Source organism: Eretmochelys imbricata, chromosome 6, assembly GCF_965152235.1.
Source record: "Eretmochelys imbricata isolate rEreImb1 chromosome 6, rEreImb1.hap1, whole genome shotgun sequence".
NCBI lineage: Eukaryota > Metazoa > Chordata > Testudines > Cheloniidae > Eretmochelys > Eretmochelys imbricata.
In genome coordinates this window covers 31,230,823-31,252,235 of record NC_135577.1, presented here as the reverse complement: position 1 = coordinate 31,252,235, position 21,413 = coordinate 31,230,823, and the positions used below count along the sequence as shown (strand labels likewise).

Genomic DNA, 21,413 nt, shown 5'->3' with positions numbered 1-21,413 from the left:
TTCTGGTATCAGACAAGCAACAGAGCAGAAAAGCTAAAGGTGCAAGCCGGGGCCAGGGGGACGAGAGAAAGAGTTGCTACATATGGTTCCATTACTAAGTCAACTTAAAATATAATAATAATAAATCAGAGATCACTGCCTACATAGCCAATAAATTACTGACCAGACCTATTATTTTATTACTAATGATTATTGCTAGACTGTCCAAAGTAGTCCATTATTGTTATAAAATGGAAATTCTGTTAAAAAAAACTCTACTTAAACCAAAATAAAATTTCTTAATTTTGGCAATGGATTCTCCACAAGCTCCCCCGTTCCATCTTGCTAAGCCTAATCACAAAAGCCAAGAGCTGATTGGCACAATTCCCATAGAACTCAGACTTTTAACACCCTTGACCAACACAGAGCAAGTAATCAAAGTTCTCCAATTGCCCCACATACAGTATGTGCTGACCTAGGGAATGGTCTTCCTGCAGATCAGAGATAGCGGGTGCTGGGTAAGCAAAGATGAAAATCTGTATCTAACAGTTCTATGTCTAAATGCAGAGGTCAGACAAACATGTGACCGGGCAACACCATGACACCCTAACAGATTATGAGTCCAGAGCAACCAAGGGACTAATGCTACCTGGGTGCTGAAGGATTCACAGCTCAGAATGCTAAATGGCTTTCTATTTTTAGATTCTGTTTCAGGGGCCCAATTGTGCCAGAGTATCTGACCACAGATCTACAGGAAATATGGTGAAGCAAAAATAAATGAATACAGAAAATTCCTCCAGGCATGACCTTCATTCCATGGCAAATAGAACCTTGCATTAGTGGGCCAGGCCTAGAAAGTATTGGAAACCTGCAAGGGATGACAGAAGATACTAAATTGGATGAGGAGCAATGTGGTTGGTCCTGGTCACGGTATTTAAAAGGAACAGCAGAACAGCATCTGAGGCACATGCATTCAAAAGACAGCCATTAAAGGAGATCAGACCCACTCAGAGAGCAAGCTACAGCTCCCATCGTTGTGCCACACACAAACAGGCCTCAGAAACTGGAAAGCCAGACTGCAGAACAGAAGCAAAAGGAGGCAAAAGGAGATTGTGAACCCCTCTGAATACATGTTGAGAACGCTCTGTTCGGTGATGGGGGAAAAAGGAGGCACCCTCCTGGGGATGAAAGAAGGTTCTCTCTGCACCTAAGAGCAGTCTCATTTCTCTCATGCATGGTGCTACTGCCTTTGAATTGCTGCCACCATTGTGGCAATGAGACTCCTTTGGTAAACACTGTCCCTTCAGCCAGTTAGCGCTGCCTCAGTCATCATAAACATCCATATACTTTTCCTTTCCTTTATCGTCTCCTTGTTCATAAGAGAATGTAGCTTGCTGGGCCACATGCTGGACTCAGTTCTGATTGCACAAAAGTACACCTGATTCACATGCTTAGTCCTTTCTTGATGGATCTGTGCCCTGTTTCCACTCTCCTTTTCAGACACAAGTCATCATGCTGCATATTCTGTCACTGGCATATTTCACAGGTTTTTGTAGCCTTTTGGGAACTCACTTCCTTCTTACATTCCACTGGTCCACTGGGAGCACCTAGCTCCTCAAGTGAAAATCGCAGCTCCAAACCTCATTCTTAAAATTAAAAACAGATACTGCACTTGGGGCCTGCTTGAATCAGGCAGGGGATGTTAAGCAAAGATACACAGAAACTTTATGATAATGTCTAACTCACTTGCAGCCCTCATGAAATTCTCACCTTTTGTATGAGTATGTCAGATGTCCACATAAGTGTGTAGTACAAGTTTCCCTTAGTGGAAGGGATATCTAATGTTCTCCTCACAATGTACCGAGATTTAATGCAAAAAAACCCAGTGTACATGGAGAAAAGAGTAGACTCTTCAACATAGAGTGTAATGCAAAGACCTCATTCCAACTGTATTTCAGAATGAGGTGTAGTCCAGTAGTTCTAATCATGGCTCTGACACCAACTCACTTTCTCTCACTTTCTGTTCTTAGCCAAGTTCTAATCCCTGTACAACAGCTCAGCTGTAAAAATGAGACTAATTCTTCCCTGAGTCTCCTCTTGTAATTCTATCATAAAATAAACCTCGATTGATCCTATTTGTCTCTTCAATTTGCCTTTCAAACTAGCTTCCTCTTTCTGCTTCCTTCCCTTTGTTTCTAAACTTTTTGAATAGGTCTATTCCCACTGCTTTGAATTTCTTGTTCTAATTCTCATGCATTCCCTGCAGTCTGGTTTCTGTGTCTTGTTATCCACTGAAACTGTTCCACCAAGATTACAGAAGCCTTTGCCTGGCAAAGTCTAAGCTGCTTTTCTTTATTCTCAGCTTTCTCTATTTCCTCCCCTGCTTTCAACTCAGTCAGCCACTGGGTTCTCACTCTCTTTGGCATTTCATGCTTTTATGCTCTTCACACAATGCACAGTCAACCTGGGGAACTCATTGCTGAGGGATGCTGTGAAGGTCAAAATTATTACTGGCTTCAAAAAAGAATTAGATAAGTTCATGGTCCATCAATGTCTATTTGCCAAGATGGTCAGGGACACAACCCCATGTAATGAGTGACCCCAAACCTCTGACTGTCAGATGCTGAGACTGGATGACAGGGGATGGATCATTTGATAATTACCCTGTTCTTTTCATTCCCTTTGATGCATCTAGCATTGGTCACTGTTGGAAGGCAGGATACTGGGCTAAATGGACCATTGGTCTGACTCAGTATGGTCATTCTTATGTTATGTACTTATTCTCATCCTTTCCCTTCTCTCTCCATCCCTGGCTACTTCCCTCTCTCACCACACACTGAGGTTTCTATCCTTAATACTATCATCTTGGCCTCCTAAATCTTATCCTGGTGTGATCTCATCTACGTTCGCAGCCTCAATTACAATCCCTATTATTTCTTTACCCTAGCTCACATATAGTGTCGCATTCAACAACTATTTCCCCACTTCACCCCATATTCAGGCTGTCAAGCAAATTCTTCCAACACTTCTTAAGCAATATCTCTGAAAACTATATTTTCTTCTCTATCCTTGCTGCTAAAACCAGGGCTTATGTCTTGGTCACTTCCTGAATTAACTATTGCAACTACCTCCTATTCTGCTTCCCCACCCCCACTCCCGACTCCATTCTGATCTATCCAAAATGCTACAGTGGAAATGATCTTACTGGAAGCTCTTCACCAGTTTCCCCTAACCTTATAAATCAGCTTCAGGAGCTTCTGGACCTTGCCTTTAAGCCTCTGCACAATTTTATTCCTAACTCACATTTCTTAGTTTACCCCTCAGTTCTAGGTTCTTCCTACTATCCTGCATGCTTCTTTCACTCCAGCCACGCTGACCTCCTACCAACTCCCTTTATAGATTTTCTCCTGGTCTCACCCTTGTCCCTGCTGTTGTTCATGCTCTTGGAACATCGTCATTCTTGTGAGCCAAAAAAATCTCCCGGTCTTCATTCAAATGTATCATTAAAACACTTCAAGCATGATTCTCCATCGTCTTGCACCACGTGCAGTCACTTATACCTGTGCAAATCTGCCTCGTTTGATATTCTCCTGGAGAACTGGTGAATTTATGTCATCATCTGTCTTGCTTAGACTGTAACCTTCTTGGTGCAACGATTGTGTCTTTGTGAATTATACAGTGTCAGGTATACCAGTGGGGCTAACAAATAATAACAACTAAGAAGGGTAGGGAGCACTTAGATCATCGTTCTAAAGTGTCCGGCAGATGAAAAGAGCTACATAATTCTGTAGTATTAAGTATTTCATCATGTAAAGTGATTGGTACTAGTAACTAATACATTGACTTACTTTAAGTTGGAAAAACACATACGCTTCTTCATAAAAAGTTACATTAATATTTATTTGAATTTTCAAAAAACCACAGCCAATAATGACGTTTTTATCACTTTTTCAAGCCACTGACCACATACTTACAAATATATGAGGGTCTTATGGGTGGATATTTTACGTGTTAACGGTGCATGGTGGCTTTTGCCACATCCTGTTTCTTGGTATAGTCCAAGCTCCTTTTATATCTTCAGCTATCTGGATTCTACAAGAGCATTTAACGTAGATAATACCCCAATATTTATAACAAAGATGGGACACAGGAAGGAGTTTATTTGGCAATCCTGCACAAAATGAACACACTGAAACTCTCCATATGCAGTTTTCTGAAAGTCACCAATGCCAAGAAATCATTAGTTTCAGTGCCTACATTGATTAATTCACCTTCTTCCACTTTGCCAAAGTTGATTCATGCCAAAGGTACCTAAGTATTTTAAAATTACAGTGTACTGATTGTTTTTTCAGATAAATTTAAATATGGTACAAATGGAAGGGTCAATTTATCTTCAGAACTGAGACCTGCATCTGTGTAGCAAAGCTCTTTCACAGCAAGTTGGTCCAAATAATTTCTCCACTGTAATTTCAACTGAAACTGTTAACGATAGATTGTAATTGAGTTAACATTCGAGACCCTGTAGCACCTCTCTCCAAACTGCAAATATACTCCGACATACAACTGGTAGTGGTCAGGTATCCGAGTACCCTTTTTTATTCTGTACATTATAGCTACCCATCACACACTTTGAATCCATACTCTGCAACACAGGCACAAAAGCACTCGAGGAAACAGGAAACATTGTGCTAACATGTCTTTGTACTGATGAATAAAAAACCATAACCCCCCAGGCTAAGCTGCCAAATAAGTAGTGAATTAATTTCTGTACAGTACTCCAATATTACAAAGGTGTGTTGAAAGGTGTCTGCTCATGTTTCAAATTAAACGCACTGCTGGTCAGCATTAGCACCTCAGCTTTGAACAGCAGCCATTTGCCGATAACACTTCAGGGGCTGGGAAAAACGGATTTGCCGTTCACACTGGAATAATTAGAACATGTCAGGAAGAATTAATTTCCTCATTTTTCAAAAGGATACACAGAAATTACCATGTTATTATATGACAGGGTCCCTTGGAGAATTGTATTAAATTTAATTTCTAGCGCAGCCCACACAACAAATTAAAGTCATAAATAAGATGGAAAGAAGCGGGACGCAGAGCATATGTTTATGGCAATGAGTGAAGCCAAGGGACCAGAAACAACTATCTTCATTTCATTTTATTTAAATCAGCCAGACACTGTATCTGAATGACAGCACTTGTTAATGGTGCTGAGATTATAGGCTCCTTAATTTTAGAAAACAGAAGCAGTCACTCAGTCACTATTTGAAATGGTATATTTTCTACAGTGCAGATATTAGTTTAAATTTGCTTCCTTTTCAGCAATTTTGGGGCCCTGCAGCAATGCAGCAACTTCAATAAGAGAGAATGCACTTGTTTTTTTTAAATACTTTGTTTGTTTGATTTTATTTTATTGTATAAGGGCAGAGGGAAGATACACTAAAAAGACATAGTGAGCTAACAAAAGTGGTTGAAAATGGAAAAAGCTAGATCTCTGAATAGCTAGGGTACTATTACTCTCCACACCAGGCCATTCTGACCCAAATAAACTAATTTTGGGTGAAGAGATCATTCATTTCTCTTACTAAATGAGGAACATCCTGTTTCCTTCACTTATGAATATTGTTGGCACTAGATAAGAGTATTTAACTGAGACTGTCTAAAATCACTACGTTTGCTGCCTACAACCAATCCCCTGTATTTTGATCTCAAATAAAAAAAAAGTAACAATATTTAGTCTGCAAAAAACCTCAATCACCCCCAGTCTTCAGAGTGATACACACACCTCCTCAGTGTTAGTGCTTACAAGTCTCTCCTCCGACCCCAGCAGCCACATGCAGCCTTTCCTCTGACCTCAAAGGGATTCGCACTAATGGTCATGTTATACAACACTAAAGTCAATTCAAGTGCACTTTAATAACATTAATAAAATTTTAATAAAGGATTATAAAATATTAACAATATTTTAACATGCTTTAATACCTGCTTCTGTTCTATTCTGTGTACACTTCAACTTTTAGTTGTTGTGCAAGTTATGGACCAAAACAATAAATATTATGCAATTATACAGAATACTCTTAGTCGTCCCTATCATGCTGTCGTGAAGACTTGCTGCTGAAACTGTTGCACTTACAGAGGCATGACACCTCTGAAATACAGAGTTTGACCACTTTAAATTCCGGAGTGGAGGCTAGCACAATTACTGATAATCTAGACAGTAGAATTGCCTCTTACTACAGCATTGTATGAGATATCTTTCATTTAATAATTAGAAGCTTTTTAAGAAACTCTAGCTCTATTACCTTTTGCAATAAATGATGCTTCTTGTGGAGCAAACAGAACTGAATTGTATGATAACCAAGCATAGGTAAAATGAACAGAAACTTTCAAAAATGTAAAAATAATAGGCATAAAAAAGATGCCATAAAATATATTACTTGACAAGAGATTAACTTTTTCTCATTGATAGGTATACAGTGTGTTTTTCATATATATTCACTGTGACACTGAAAGAACCCAGAAAAGTCTTTAAACTATCATATTAGCTAGAAATGGGCACTAGAAATTGCCAATATGAAAAAAAGAAAGAGTTTGTACATTTTAAGAAATAGCTGTCATGGATCTGAGCACTCCCATGGGTGCAACAAACTTTAAATAATTCGTGAATCAATTAACTGGCAACTCTCTACATAACACAGATTTCACACTCCCAGGTCACTGCATTATCAGCCTGATATGAATCATAACATTTTGGAGAAAAGTTCATAATTGAAATCATTAATTAATTTAACAGGACTTTTAGTTATGCATAGCATTACACAGCTGTAAAGGAGCAGAGATTAATTAGTTGTTTCTCTGACAATTTTCTCTACTTAGTGGGAAACTTTTCAACTTAAGAGACACATCACAGTAGACATAATGCTATGGCAGCCTCTTAAGCAAATTTAAACTCGCTATTATTTGCTACATTCAGAGGTAGGAAATATACAGAGGATGCAGTAAGAAACAACAGTTTCTTGCAGTACAGTTCCTCAAAATTATAAATGGGTCTCTACTTTTTTATACTGAAACTTCACAAAAAATTAAAATCTTTTAAAGCAAATGAGTTTAAAAGAACAGCTAGCATGACCAAGACTAACATAAAGATGAACTGATCTTATCCAGTCAGTTTATTCTAAATAGCAAATAAGGGATATGTACAATAGCTACAGTGGCTATATGAGACACATATGTGTGATTAGGAAACAAATATTTGCAAGGTATACAGAAAGGAAGGAAGCCTTTGGTTAAGACAGGCCTTATAGCAGTGATGGGCAACCTGTGGCTCGTGGGCTACATGTGGTCCATCAGGGCAATCTGATTGCGGGCCACGAGACATTTTGCTGACATTGACCATCCGCAGGCATGGCCTCTGCAGCTCCCGGGGGAACGGCAAATCGCGGCCACTGGGAGCTGCGGGGAGCCATGCCTGCAGACGGTCAATGTCAGCAAAATATCTTGCAGCCCGCAATCAGATTACTCTGATGGGCTGCATGCGGTCCACAGGTTGCCCACCACTGCCTTATAGTGTGATACTCACAGGGCTCTATCTGTTTAGTTTAACAAAATGAAGGTTATGGTGTAATTTGATCACAGACTATATAGGTATTTCTGAGTACTTCCCTGTGGAACAGAGTGCTCTTCAAACTAGCAGACAAAGATAAACACTGGAGCCATTGTTAAGCACTAGAACAACTACCAAGTCTTGTGGTGGATTCTCCATCACTGGAAATTTTTTTATCGAGACTGGATGTCTTTCAATCTTAGTTCAACCGCAGCAATTGGACTTGAAACAAGATTCACTTGAGGAAAATCCTGCAGCCTGTATTATGCAGGAGGTCAGACCTAGTGATCAGAGTCGTCCATTCTGTCCTTAAATTCTATGAATCTATGAAACTTTCAAACATGCGCATGCTTGTGGCATTTTACCATTGAGATCAATAGAAACAGATTTACGCCAATGCTGAGCACTTTTGAAAACATGACCTTAATCTTGCTGTGCCTCAGTTCTCTATCAATAGAATGGAGATTATACTACTTCCTTTTCTCCACCCTTAGTCTGTCTTGTCAATTAAGACTGCAAGATCACCAGCGAATGGACTGTCCCTCCCTACATGTTTGTACAGCAGCTTGTTCAATGGGCCCCCAATTTCAGTTGATGCCTTTAAGCATTACTGTAATACAAATAAAATGCTAATACTGAAGTAATAAAAGCAACATAAGGTGCATTTCCATAATATCTTTCACCTGAGGATCTCAAAGCACTTTATAGTCATTAATTAATATTCAAAACAATCCTGTGAGGTAGGATTTTACAGATAGGTAAACTGGCACGGACAGATTTAATGGTTTGTCCAATGTTATATCATTGGTAAAACTAGGACTAGAACCCAGAATTCTTGGTTCTGGGTCTGCTACGGTAACCTTGAAATAACAATACATTTTCATTTTCTCCTTGTGGATAATTTATCCACTTATCACTTTAAAGCTCTAGAAACACAACACCTGATTTCAATGAGTATGGCAACCGGAATTTAAAAATATACAGTTGGTTTCTTTTATCCTAGCTGAAACTAGTATCACTGTCCCAAATTTCTACTCACCACATCCCTTTGCATCACATTATGTATCATGTTGTATCATTTAAATACAAATAGATTTCCTTCCAACTTATAGTATTATGCATAGCAAAATTTACTATTCACAATAATAAAAAGAACAGCTTATAATTATTGCAGGGACTTCATCTGTCCAGAGTGAGTAAGTGAGTGTGTGTGTGTGTGTGTGTGTGTGTCAAGTTAAAATAAACTATTTTTTCAGGGAAAGGAGATAATTAAAGCACACAACAAAGGAACAAAACAATAATAATAAAATAAAAAAAACCAATAACCAAAGTATTATTTGTGTTGCCTTATGATTATGAATTATAAATATAATTAAAACAGATTTAGTAAGTTAACCTATTTGGAGCTGAAATCAGTGGCATTACCCCTGGTAAACCCAGCCCTACAGTTTTTTAAAAATATGTACATTGTATAAGCCATGTCAACAGCCAATTGTTGTCCAAGCACAAATAGGACAAGAAAATATCGATTAGTATTGTAAAGCAATTATTTAGTAGTTCATTTGATTTGTTTTGATTTTCCTCCTCCGATCCCACACTTCTTTTAGCACGAAATTGCTAAAAATAAAATGCCTATTAAATTGTGGGAGAGGAAAGGCGGTAGAGGTTACTATGTGAATCAGAAACCCAATTTCTGATCTGTTTGGTGGTAGTGCCATTTATTCATTATTAAATACTTCATCAGCCTATCCCGCAGGGCCCTATTAAAAAAATGTTAACCACATATTTGAGCAAGAGTTCCTCTAGCTGACCCCACATAACTCAGTCCCAATGCAGCCCTATGATATAGTTTAAATTCCAGGCTTTGATGCAAATCTTGACTAGCCTGAACACCCACGGCCCTTCATAGTCCTAGAGAGCGTATGCCCTGCTCTGATAACATCAGCTGAACTCATCCAAGCAAATTTAGGTATTCCACTGATGTCACAGTTGAGACTGTTCCCTGGGAATGACTGACAGCAGTACTTCAAGCCTAATCAGCTCTAGAAATCCAGTTACAGTGTTAAAAGAGTTTGTCTAAAGTCTGTTAACAGGACCTAGGGCTCTTCGTTGATCCTTGATAGCACCTTTTTAAGCAAATAAAAATTCCATATCATCCAGCTGTTCCACTGGATTCCTAAATCAAATCCCAACAAACATTAAATTAACATTAAATCTGTAAAAACTGCATACATAAAGGAGCCAATAAAGCTCTTTCCTTGCTTATGTGGACAACAGAGCAAAACAGTAGAGACTTTCTTGATTTAAATGGTGTCTCCATCTCTAGTTGGAAGCCCAGGGCATGATGTGAAAAATGGCTTTCTGTGTCCTGCAATGGCTTCCCTGAATCTCTTGTCTCTGAGAGAAGCCTGATGTTCCATGTTCTGAGGCAGTGAGCATGAGTTGTACATCTGGGTCTTGACCTAGCGTTAGCTGGCCAAACAGCTAAAGATGTGAAGGAATACTGGCACTAGCTGGAAGGGGCACTCTCAGCGCAGCCCCTTCCATTCTCCAGCATACCTAAGACTCTACTGTTTTAATAAACAATTAATCCATTTCTATAGAATGTTAAAGAGTCCAACAAATCAGTAGGTTGCCTTAGCCATCTGTAACACCATCTACTGCTATGTTTATAACCATCTATAATGCATACTCCTAAAGGCTAGTTAAATGTTTATTCATAACCTTTTTTTCAGCAGCAAATTGAGCTTTCAACTAAACATTTTTGCAGAAATTGTCTGTTTTCCTCAACAACAAAAAATAGATTTTTCATCTGAAAATTGAGAACACAAAACCCAAATATTTTTCAGTCAAATGTCAAAAAAATTGTGGAAAACTCCCCTATTTTCCAAACAGATCTAATACTACTCATGTCTGTAACATGCTTATACCATCCATTAATAAATTATTAACCCTTTGTAAACTATACCCTTAACATAAAGTGTGACCAATTCAGACACCAAGAATAAGGGTACAAAAAAAGGGTACAAAGGTAAAAGGTTACAAATTAAGGGTACAAAAAAAATCAGTTTTTATCTCACTCCCTGCCAAGGCAGATGGCTACACAGAACTGATCTGTGTGAGACCCAGTGTTTCCTGTCCAAACTTGTATTGGGTCTTGTGCAAAGTTTGGAATACTATAGAAGGGCGTAGTTAGTATCTTTATTTCACTACAGAATAATTGTTTATGCAGAGCACAGAAGGAATCTTTCCAGGGCTTTACATACTTCCTCTTTTACACCCTGGTTGAAGAAATGGAAACAGTAATGCTTTACTATAGAGTACATGAGCTATATTTTGAAATCTTATTAATCTTAATGGTTTCTTTTCGTGTGACAGAGTCCCTGAAGAAAACTGAAAAGGAGTACTTGTGGCACCTTAGAGACTAACCAGTTTATTTGAGCATGAGCTTTCGTGAGCTACAGCTCACTTCATCAGATACATACCGTGGAAACTGCAGTTTCCACGGTATGTATCTGATGAAGTGAGCTGTAGCTCACGAAAGCTCATGCTCAAATAAACTGGTTAGTCTCTAAGGTGCCACAAGTACTCCTTTTCTTTTTGCGAATACAGACTAACACGGCTGTTACTCTGAAACCTGAAGAAAACTGGTGGTCTGTCCTGTGATCACTAAGCATAGCATTGACTGCTGTTCTCAGAATAGGTCAGCTTGGCTCATGTGGAGGAGGTTTTGAGGGAGGCAGGTCCAACAATGGAGGTCATCTAAAATGTCATCAGCTTCACTTTCTGGATGAAATCATAGAAAATGTTTGAATTTTAGCCTTTACTGTCTCTCACTATAGTGCTTTTCATTCTGATGATCTAGCAATTCAGGGTGACAGGGCTCAGGCTGTTTGTTATATGGCTATGTGTTCTTAAAGGATTTTCCCTCAAGCACCTTGAGAATTGGAATCATCTATCTCCTGAACTGGTTAGCAAGTTTCTTAGGTTTCTATTTTCTGCTGGGTCATCACATTTTCACTTGGACTCATTTTTCTGATGAACCTGATACAAAGAGGTTCTGAACTGTTGACCAAATCAGAGACTAGCAACAAGAGAATTTTGTCAGGGAACCAACCAGTAGCAATCAGTATAACTTATTTTTTGCCGGTTGGCACCATCTGAAGTGAGCAATTTTCATGGTTTTCTGTAGAATGCTGATAAATTGTTAGACTTGGAAGATTAAATATTCTAGAACTTTGACAACAAACATTTTGGAGCTAGTCAACATTGGTGGGGGGTTTTAAAATTACATTTGACTACACAAAGAAAATAAAAATAAAAAAAAAACCACAAAGTTCATACACTAATGGCTTAAGGGCTGTGTGTGAATTGCCACTGAGGTCTCCGCATCAAGAGGTACATCCAGACTGCAAGCAGTGACTGTGAGGCCAAAAGCCTTTTGTTTTTTAAAACATGTACCAGGCAGAGGGGATGCAACATTTTTCTCTCCAAAAGAGACCTTTATGGAATTGTGTACAGAGCATTAAATGAGTGCCTCTAAAGGTTTATCAGAAATCTTCATACAAACACAATTTTTTCTCATTTTACAAATAGAAAGATTGTTTGCTCTCCCACTATGTTAGACAGAAACTCTACCTTGACAGTACTGTCTGTCCTAGGATTTCCTGATCAACATATGGTAAATTGCAGTGGGTTATTAAAGAGAGAAGGTGGGTGAGGTAATATTGTTTATTGGACCAACTTTGGTTGGTGAAGGAGACATGTTTTCAAGCTACACAGAGCTCTTCTTCAGGTCCTCACTGGAAGTTACTCATGGATGGGAAGGAGGACACTCCAGGGAACACGGTTTGAGGGAAATTCGGGACTGGGCATGTGTTGAGGGTCACCTTGCTGGCTGTAACCAAGGCTGGGGGAAGCCAGAGTGGACGTGGGGGACTGCAGACAGGTCTAGCACACAGACACTCTGGGTGGGACTTGCATGCTCGTATGCTGGCTGTGAGCATCCCAAACTGGGAGCTACAGCAGCAAAGCATTGTAAGGTACCCAGGTTGCAAGGCAAGTGGTGACAACATCCTGGTCTGGATTGCATCCCAGAGTATGATATTATTAGGTGTCCTAGGTACTCATCTGGGTTTCCTCACTTTTCTTGAGGCATCCTGTGGAAAATAATACTCAAAGGCTATATTTCTGTGAAGTCTGTAGTACCATAGGGACCTCTTACATTGAGGTAATTCATTTAATAGATGAAACACATTGGCACTGTGCCTCAAATAATTCAGAATTCCCTCTTGTAGTTCACCATACTAGTATTCACTATACACAGGCTCAACTATCTGTCGGGAAAGTTGACTTAGCACAAGTGCTATTTTATTCTTAGGACAAGAGAGCATCTTGAATACATGACACACTTCATCTCCTGTGAAGAACAGAAGAACACCATACTTTGCGGCATGTTCTTTCAGCGACAGAGAAAATTTTTCCAATCACTCAAGTTAGTTTGACTAAAATGTAGAGTCAGAATCACACACTGTAAATTTTGGGAAATGTGGAAACATTTTCTTAGATACGGTGAATTAGCAGGAAAGTCACCACTCTTCATATATAATCTTCTGTGTGTTTTGTTTTCTGACTTATTTTTCCCCTCTTGAAAGGAATTTTTCTCTATTCTATCTAGTTATTTCATTTTTAATGTAGATGTATTTTTGGCATAATTTGTTCATGCAGTATCTCAACCTGTGCTATGAGTTTACATGGTGGAAATGAATAAAATCTCAGCATTTTATAAAGTATTGTCTTCATCTTGGCATATGCATATCTTTATCCTTTTCCCTAGAGTGTGGGAACTGGCACCACAAGTGAATCAGGAGAACAGGAATAAATAATTTGTGCTGAGGAAGTATGCGCTATTACCAGTTCCCAATATTATCACTTTCTCTTTACATCTACCAGTTTAGGTGCATTATCTATTGACAAAATCTGCCCTATTGTAAAGGAATACCAGTAGTGTCAACTTTTACAAACGTATTGTGTCTCGCAATTTTAGTGTTTTGCTGAAAGCGCCAAATCTTGGAGTCATGCGAACATATCAGAATTTAAGCCTTCACTTTTTTAAAAGCAAGCGTTTAACCCTCATTGGTTGTAGAGAAAAGCTTGAAAATGTGAATTCTAAAGACTCAAACTCTAGAAGGCAAAATAAAAGATGCAGAGGGTTTGGTGTTTTTTTTTTTTCCATTAATCCCAGGTTTTTTTAGGACTAGACTCAATTTTTGAATGTTTTAGGTTCTCAATACTGGAATACAATGCAAATATAATAACACTGTTATGAGGACTTGTAGTAGCCCCTTATTTAGTAACAAAAAATGTGCTTGCAAATATTTTAAAATCTTAACACCTTTATGAAGCCCACTTACAAAAAATATGTTCAATATGAGTCCTTAAGGGACAATAAAAGTATTTGGCTTGACACAGGTTACAGAGACTCCAAGGAATAAATAAAGGCCTAAATGAGATTTAGAAAATCTAAATTTGGAGCCTTCTATATGGGGTCAATACCAAGTATTATGCAAATTGAATGTATTTAGTATTAAAGAGATATAATTTGGATATTAACAGGTGGTTTTAATGTTCCGTTTGACTCAATACCAAAAGTGATTAGCATGAAAATCTTTATAATTTATCTATTGAGTAATTTACCCTAATAAGGTACTTGTGAAACTTCTAGGGAATAATACAAGTACCACAGTAATGTTAAGTATTTTCAAACAGCAATGATAAGATTTTAATGGTGTCCACTGTTCTAGGGAGTCTAACAGTAGCTGCATATTTTGACTGATGTCTGCTTGGCCACAATAAGAATATATGAAGATATCACTCCTGATATAGGAAAGCCACAGGGAAAGACAGACAGATTAGACTTTTGGAAAGGCTTCATTGTGAAACACTTGAGAACATTTACTGGTATACAAGCTCTAAACTGGGAGCAATTTAAAAAAATCAGATTGATCACTTTTTAGTTTAGTGAATTCTCCCACTATGTAGGTCCCTGAAACTCAAATGCAGATTTTTGCAAAGACATTTTGCAGGCCATTAGTTAAAAATAAATAAATAAATAAAAATAAAAGCTTTTACATGGAGGAAGGCCCAGAAGGAGCTCATATTTCCTTGTTTGTGTGTGTTTTTGTCAGACGCTAAATGCAATCTGTATATAGTTTTTTTGTGGTTTCATAGAATGATGTTCAACTGTCCAGGCTGGTGGTTAGTACTAAATGATGCTGCCAAAGCTTTACTGTTCTCAAATTCTTAGCACTCTAGAAACAAACAAATGAACAAACAGTCTCTTCCATCTGGAATGGAAGACTGAATAAAAGTAAGAACAAAACTGTGGTAGAAAGGAACATATGCTCAAAAGAAAAGAAAAGAAAAGAAAAGAAAAGAAAAGAAAAGAAAAGAAAAGAAAAGAAAAACAGGAGGAGGCAGAAAGCAACTACCCCAATTTACAGCTATAGTTTAAATGGTGCAGGCACCTTTAATACTGTAGCAAAGGAAAGGCATTTTAAATAATATTACTCTTACTAAAGCACAGCTCAGTCAGAGAAGACCAGGACTTATTCATAGGTGGTGCATACAATAAAGAAAAATCTAGAGAAGTGAGTTGTATTTTGTTTCAAAACTCAATATCTGCCCCGTTTTTCATGTTATGATCCATATTGGAACGTCCAAGACAACCAGTAAAGGTTTCAGTGTTCAAAAGCAAGACTAGCTGAGAGGCTCCATGGCAGGTAAATAAATGTATTTCCAGTGAAATAATGATTTGATAGAATGTCATCCCCTCTCACTGCATAAATAGGAGAGGTGATGACATTCTGTAAAAGGCAATTTTTATTCCCATACTTCTGACTTCCACAGATACATAACTCACTCAATTCCTGTGAGTTATCTGCTCTGAGGTCATGTCTTATTTTTTAGAATGCCATCACTGACTGAACAACAGTTAAGTGACAAGAAAAAATGGGAATGTTATTTTCCACCCTACATAACCTCATGTAAGTATCTGAGAACATCCATTCACGTAAAATAGTTGACTACTGTTGTAGCTCTTGTTTCGTCATCATTAAAAGCTAATTCCACATATGTTTGAGCTACCTATGTAATATCTACAGGAGAAAATGATGTGATATGGTTTCCAAACATTGTCAGACTTATCAAGCACATATGTAGAAGAATTAAGATCCCAGAATTCTCTGTATCATCTCATAATTTTTAACATTTTAATTAATTAGCAGCTTATTCCAAAAATGTTTGAATACTTAAGACATTTGATAACTATGGTTAATCCTCATTAAAACTAAGATTACATGATATAATTACATGTAAATGAGAATGAATTCAATAAAATTCTTACCCTTTTCAGTGTTGGGCACTCTGTTGTGAATCATACAGTATATACAATTAGAGTTATATTGCTAAGCTAAAAATATTGGTGAAGATCTAAAAATGACGAACAGTACCTTTTAAATTAATGTCTTATTAGTTGAGTGAAGTACACTGACAAAGAATAATTTATGCTTATTCAAACTGCTCTCGACATCTTCAGGTGTTTCCAAATGAGCTCACAGAAGAGTGATTAAATGCATCTGATAACAAGCCACACATTGCTGAAATTACTTACCGCCTCATTTTATGATTAATTAAACATGTAGATTAAAGTTGCAAAAGAATTTAGATTAATGAGCAAGTTAAGTCTTGCTGATATAAGTGAATTGGGAATTGGATGCTCTGTGGAACTTTATAAACATGCATTTTATAATGAGTAAGACAAGGCTACATGTTGAATCCTGGCCACAAGGGCCTTTGACGATGCAGTCTTTTTTAACATGGTTTGACAGCTTTCAAATAACATTCTACTATAGGCTTTAAACTTTGTGCATTGCTGTAAAACATGGCTACATAACTCATGTATTAGGAGTACGATTATTTCAAAGCTCTCCAAGGTAATGACCCCTTGTAGCAGCAGCTGTTCAGAAAAATTACAAGCTCAATTGTTATTTTAATCAGAGAGAGTTTAGTAGTTAAAAGCAGTTATGCAACTTGTAAAATTATATGACACTTCATCAGTAGCTTCTCTACAGCATCCTTCATCCAAAAAAATAATAAAAAAACAGTTTGGACTTATTAGGGAAACAGGATGCTCAGTCATTCATAAAAAATTCAAAGCCATTTATTAGTGTGGTTTCTGTGCACAGCAAGGTAATGTTTAAATTTATGATGACCCTTATCAGCTCCAAGAGTGTCTCTAAATATCGGCTGGGTTTGCCAAGTATCCAATTTCTCTCTTTTAAGATCAGCTTTACCTAATCCAGATAGTTTAGTTAGTGTCAAAAAGCCAAGTTGGACTTTATGATTTTGCTGGGCAAGAGCAAATCCATGAATAACATTTCCATGAACAGTGTTTTGTACAGAGAAGCTGAAAGCAAAGCTATTGAACTAACCTTACGATTAATAAAAAGATTTTACTACTGTATTTGTAGCACAATGACATTTACAACTCCGCTTTCATGATCTACTGCACAAAACAGTGGCACGAAGTGTCTCCTTCAGACTCCACTGAGGAGTCTGATTAACACTGCTCTCTCAAATACACCTTTATTTCCTTTCCATACATAATTTTAGAACTTGAATACAGATCAATTTCCTTGCAAAGGTTGCATACTTTCTATTTAAATTCTAATTTGAAGATATCAAAGGACTACTAAAATTAAAAATTAAGAAAAATTTGGTACAAGGACCAACAAGATCCCTTTGTAACAGACCTGGCAAATTGTGGATATTAACCTCACACATTAATCGCATGAACCTAATGGCCTTTCTGAAACTGTATTAACGAGAATACAACATTGTGAGTTGCATTTTATAACTGAGTGTATGACTTGATTGTTTTCATTGTTTATTGATTTACTCCCCAATCAGGCATAGCACTTAAGCACATGTTTTAACCCCCACTGACTTCACCAGGACTTCTGCACATGCTTAAGTGCTTTTCTGCATCAGGGCTTTAAGGCTATTTAATCCTAAAATTTATTCAATTTGATTAAAGAGGTACATATTCCGTGTACAGTCAGGATATTAAATATTGGAGCCTCACTTCTGGTGTGCCTATTTTAAAAAAAAACCTTTAAAAAGGTCCTAAAAACATAAGCATGGTCATACTGGATCAGACCAAAATGGTCAATCTAGCCCAGTAGCCTCTTTTCCAACAATGGCCGGTGATAGATGTGTCAGAGGGAACGAACAGAACGGGGCAATTTATCAAGTGATTCATCTTGTCATCCAGTCCCAACTTCTGGCAGTCAGAGGTTTAGAGATACCCAGAGCATGAGGTTGCACCCCTGAGCATCTTGGCTGATAACCATTGATGGATTTATCCTCCCTGAACTTTTCTTATTTTTTTTTAAACTCAGTTATACTTTTGGTCTTCACAACACCCCTAGCAACAAGTTCCACAGTTGGCTGTGTGAAGAAGTACTTCCCTATGTTTGTTTTAAACTTGCTGCCTACTAATTTCACTGGGTGACTCCTGGTTCTTGTGTTATGTGAAGGAGTAAATAACATTTTCCTATTCACTTTCTCCACACCATTCATGATTTTATAGACCTCTACAATAGCCCCTCTTAGTCATCTCTTTTCTAAGCTGAACACTGAACACTTTTAATCTCTCCTCATATGGAAGCTGTTCCACACCCCAAATCATTTTTGTTGTCCTCTGTACCTTTTCAAATTCTAATGTATATTTTTAGTGGCGGTACCAGAACTGCACCCAATAGTTAAGGATGGGCACACCAGGGATTTACGTAGTGGCATGATGATATTTGTGGTTTTAACTATCCCTTTCCTAATGATTCCTAATATTGTTAGATCTTTTGACTGCCACTGCAACTTGAGCAGATGTTTTCAGCGAACTATCCACAACACCTCCAAGATTTCTTTCTTGAGTGGTAACAGCTAATTTAGACCCCATCATTTTGTATGTATAGTTGAGATTTTTTTTTCTAGCGTGCATTACTTTGCAAATATCACAACATTAAATTTCATCTACCATTTTGTTGCACAATCAACCAGTTGTGTAAGACCCTTTTGTAGCTCTTCACAGTCATCTTTGGACTTAACTATCTTCCATAATTCTGTATTGTCTGCAAACTTTGCCACCTTCAGTGTCTACCCCTTTTCCAGATCATTTGTGAATCTGTTGAACAGCACTGGTTCCAGTACAGATCTCTGGGGGACCCTGGTATTTTCCTCTCTCCATTGTGAAAACTAACCACTTATTCCTACCCTTTATTTCCTATCTTTTAACGAGTTACTAATTCATGAGAGACCTTCCCTCTTATCGCATGACTGCTTACTTTACCAAAGAGCCTTGTATGTGGGCCCTTGTCAAAGGCTTTCTGAAAGTCCAAGTATACTAACTATATCAACTGTCCATGTGTTTGACACCCTGACACCACCAAAGAATGCTAATCGATTGGTGAGGTATGATTGCCCATTACAAAAGCCATGTTGACTCTCCCCCAACATATCCCGTTCATCTATGCATCTCATAATTCTGTTCTTTACTACAGTTTCAACTAATTTGCCAGGTACTGGAGTAAGGCTTACCTGCCTGTAATTGCCAGGATTGCCTCTGAAGCCTCTCTTTAAAAAAATATAAAAAAAATAAGTGTTACATTAGTTACTCCCAGTCATCTGGTACAAACGCTGATTTAAGCAATAAATTACATACCACAGTTGTTATTTCTGCAATTTCATATTTGAGTTCCTTCAGAACTCTTGAGTAGATAGCATCTGGTCCGGATGACTTATTACTGTTTAATTTGTCAATTCATTCCAAAACCACCACTATTCATAGCTCCATCTGACACAGTTCCTCAGATTTGTCACCTAAAAGGAATGGCTCAAGTGTGGGCATCTCCCTCAGAGCCGCTACAGTGAAGAATGATGCAAAGAATTAATTTAGCTTCTCCACAATGGCCTGGTATTCCTTGAGTGCTCCTTTCCTCAGTAGCATCTGACTTCCATTAAAGGATGCTGTCAAGGTTCCTTCCCCACTCTGAACTCTAGGGCACAGATGTGGGGACCTGCATGAAAACCTCCTAAGCTTATTTTTACCAGCTTAGGTTAAAACTTCCCCAAGGTACAAACTATTTTACCTTTTGTCCTTGGACTTTATTGCTGCCACCACCAAGCATCTAACAAATATATATAACCGGGAAAGAGCCCGCTTGGAAACTTCTTTCCCCCCAAATCCTCCACAAACCCTACACCCCCTTTCCTGGGAAAGGCTTGATAAAAATCCTCACCAATTTGCATAGGTGAACACAGACCCAAACCCTTGGATCTTAAGAACAATGAAAAAGCAATCAGGTTCTTAAAAGAAGAATTTTATTTGAAGAAAAAAAGTAAAAGAATCACCTCTGTAAAATCAGGATGGTAAATACCATACAGGGTAATCAGATTAAAAACATAGAGAATCCCTCTTCGCAAAACCTTAAGTTACACAAAGACACAAAAACCAGAATATACATTCCATCCAGCACAGCTTATTTTCTCAGCCATGTAAACAAAACAGAATCTGACGCATATCTAGCTAGATTATTTACTAAATTCTAAGACTCCATTCCTTTCTGTTCCCGACAAAAGCATCACACAGACAGAGAGAACCTTTGTTTCTCCCCGCCCCCTCCAAGAAAGTATCTTGTCTCCTCATTGGTCATTTTGGTCAGGTGCCAGCAAGTAAAATCTTTTGGACAATATAAGCTATATGAAAACTTGCCTTAAAGATAGGTAGCAAAACTACAGTTTTTGTAATTGCTGTTTATACACTTCATTATGTCATGCATTTTCAAAAGTGGATCCCTTCACGTAAGAATGCAAGTGTTACTAAACAGCACATTTTTCAGTATTGTCTGCAAGACTCTTGCTCCTTGGCCTTTCTTCAGTAGACGTTGCTTAGCTTGCTAAACTGTGTCCTGATTTTGTCATATGAGCAAACATCAATTTTGCATTAGTATTTGACCACTAAATTAATTTTCACTTGCCACTATACCCAAGTGTGTAGAGGTAGAATATAATCCATTAATCCATTGCTCCATCTTTGCTTCCGAATACTTTGAACTACTAATGACTCCAGACTCTTCCTCTTCAAAGTTCAGGACAGTTAAACAAGGTTGTATGTGTCAAAGCTCAAAATTTCTATCTACTCCAAAGCAATCTTGAAGTGACATAGCACAGATTAAAGCAGATGTGCCTCATGAGATGCTGCAAGTTCCCATGATAAACGGTGCCTTGTTTCAAGATGTGATTTTAAAAGCAAAGCAACTGTGAATACAGTAATAATAATAGTCCAATTTAAGCTGATATATGCAAGGTGGGACATGCCTACTGATGAAGTGGCATTTTTGCTAGCAGTCATCCAACCTCAAACATGCAACTAGGAATGGATCTCCATCTGACAGCAAAGACAAGACATGCTACACCTCTTGGCCATGTGTTTATTATTAGCATTTTTAGTGGTCTGGGGATGTCAAGATTTACCAAAATACGGCTCTAAAACACACCAAATTCTATCATCCAAAACATGCTTTTTCCATGGAGTTTGTGTTTTTCTATCATTTCCATGTGTTATTTCTGTTGGAAGAACCCTCTTTCTGAGATCATAGTGTAATGGAGACTATCTATTTTACAGTACATAAATTCTTCAGAAACTTGTGTCCCAAAGCCCTAGACAGAGCAGCACAGGATGATAGCGGCAGCCTAAGACTTAGCTAGAAAT

At 37.9% G+C, this 21,413-nt stretch overlaps 1 protein-coding gene across 20 annotated transcripts in view; it reads right to left on the bottom strand.

Moving 5' to 3' along the window:
* Nucleotides 1-21,413, bottom strand: part of SOX6 (SRY-box transcription factor 6) — a 449,851-nt gene that overhangs the window by 348,950 nt on the left and 79,488 nt on the right. For 3 of the 20 annotated variants that reach the window (XM_077818360.1, XM_077818347.1, XM_077818340.1), the window contains one exon: nucleotides 19,241-19,276. The exons of the other annotated variants lie outside the window; for them this stretch is intronic. The gene's annotated coding sequence lies outside the window, so the exon portion shown is untranslated. The remainder of the gene's footprint in view (nucleotides 1-19,240; nucleotides 19,277-21,413) is intronic. 20 annotated transcript variants of the gene reach the window in all.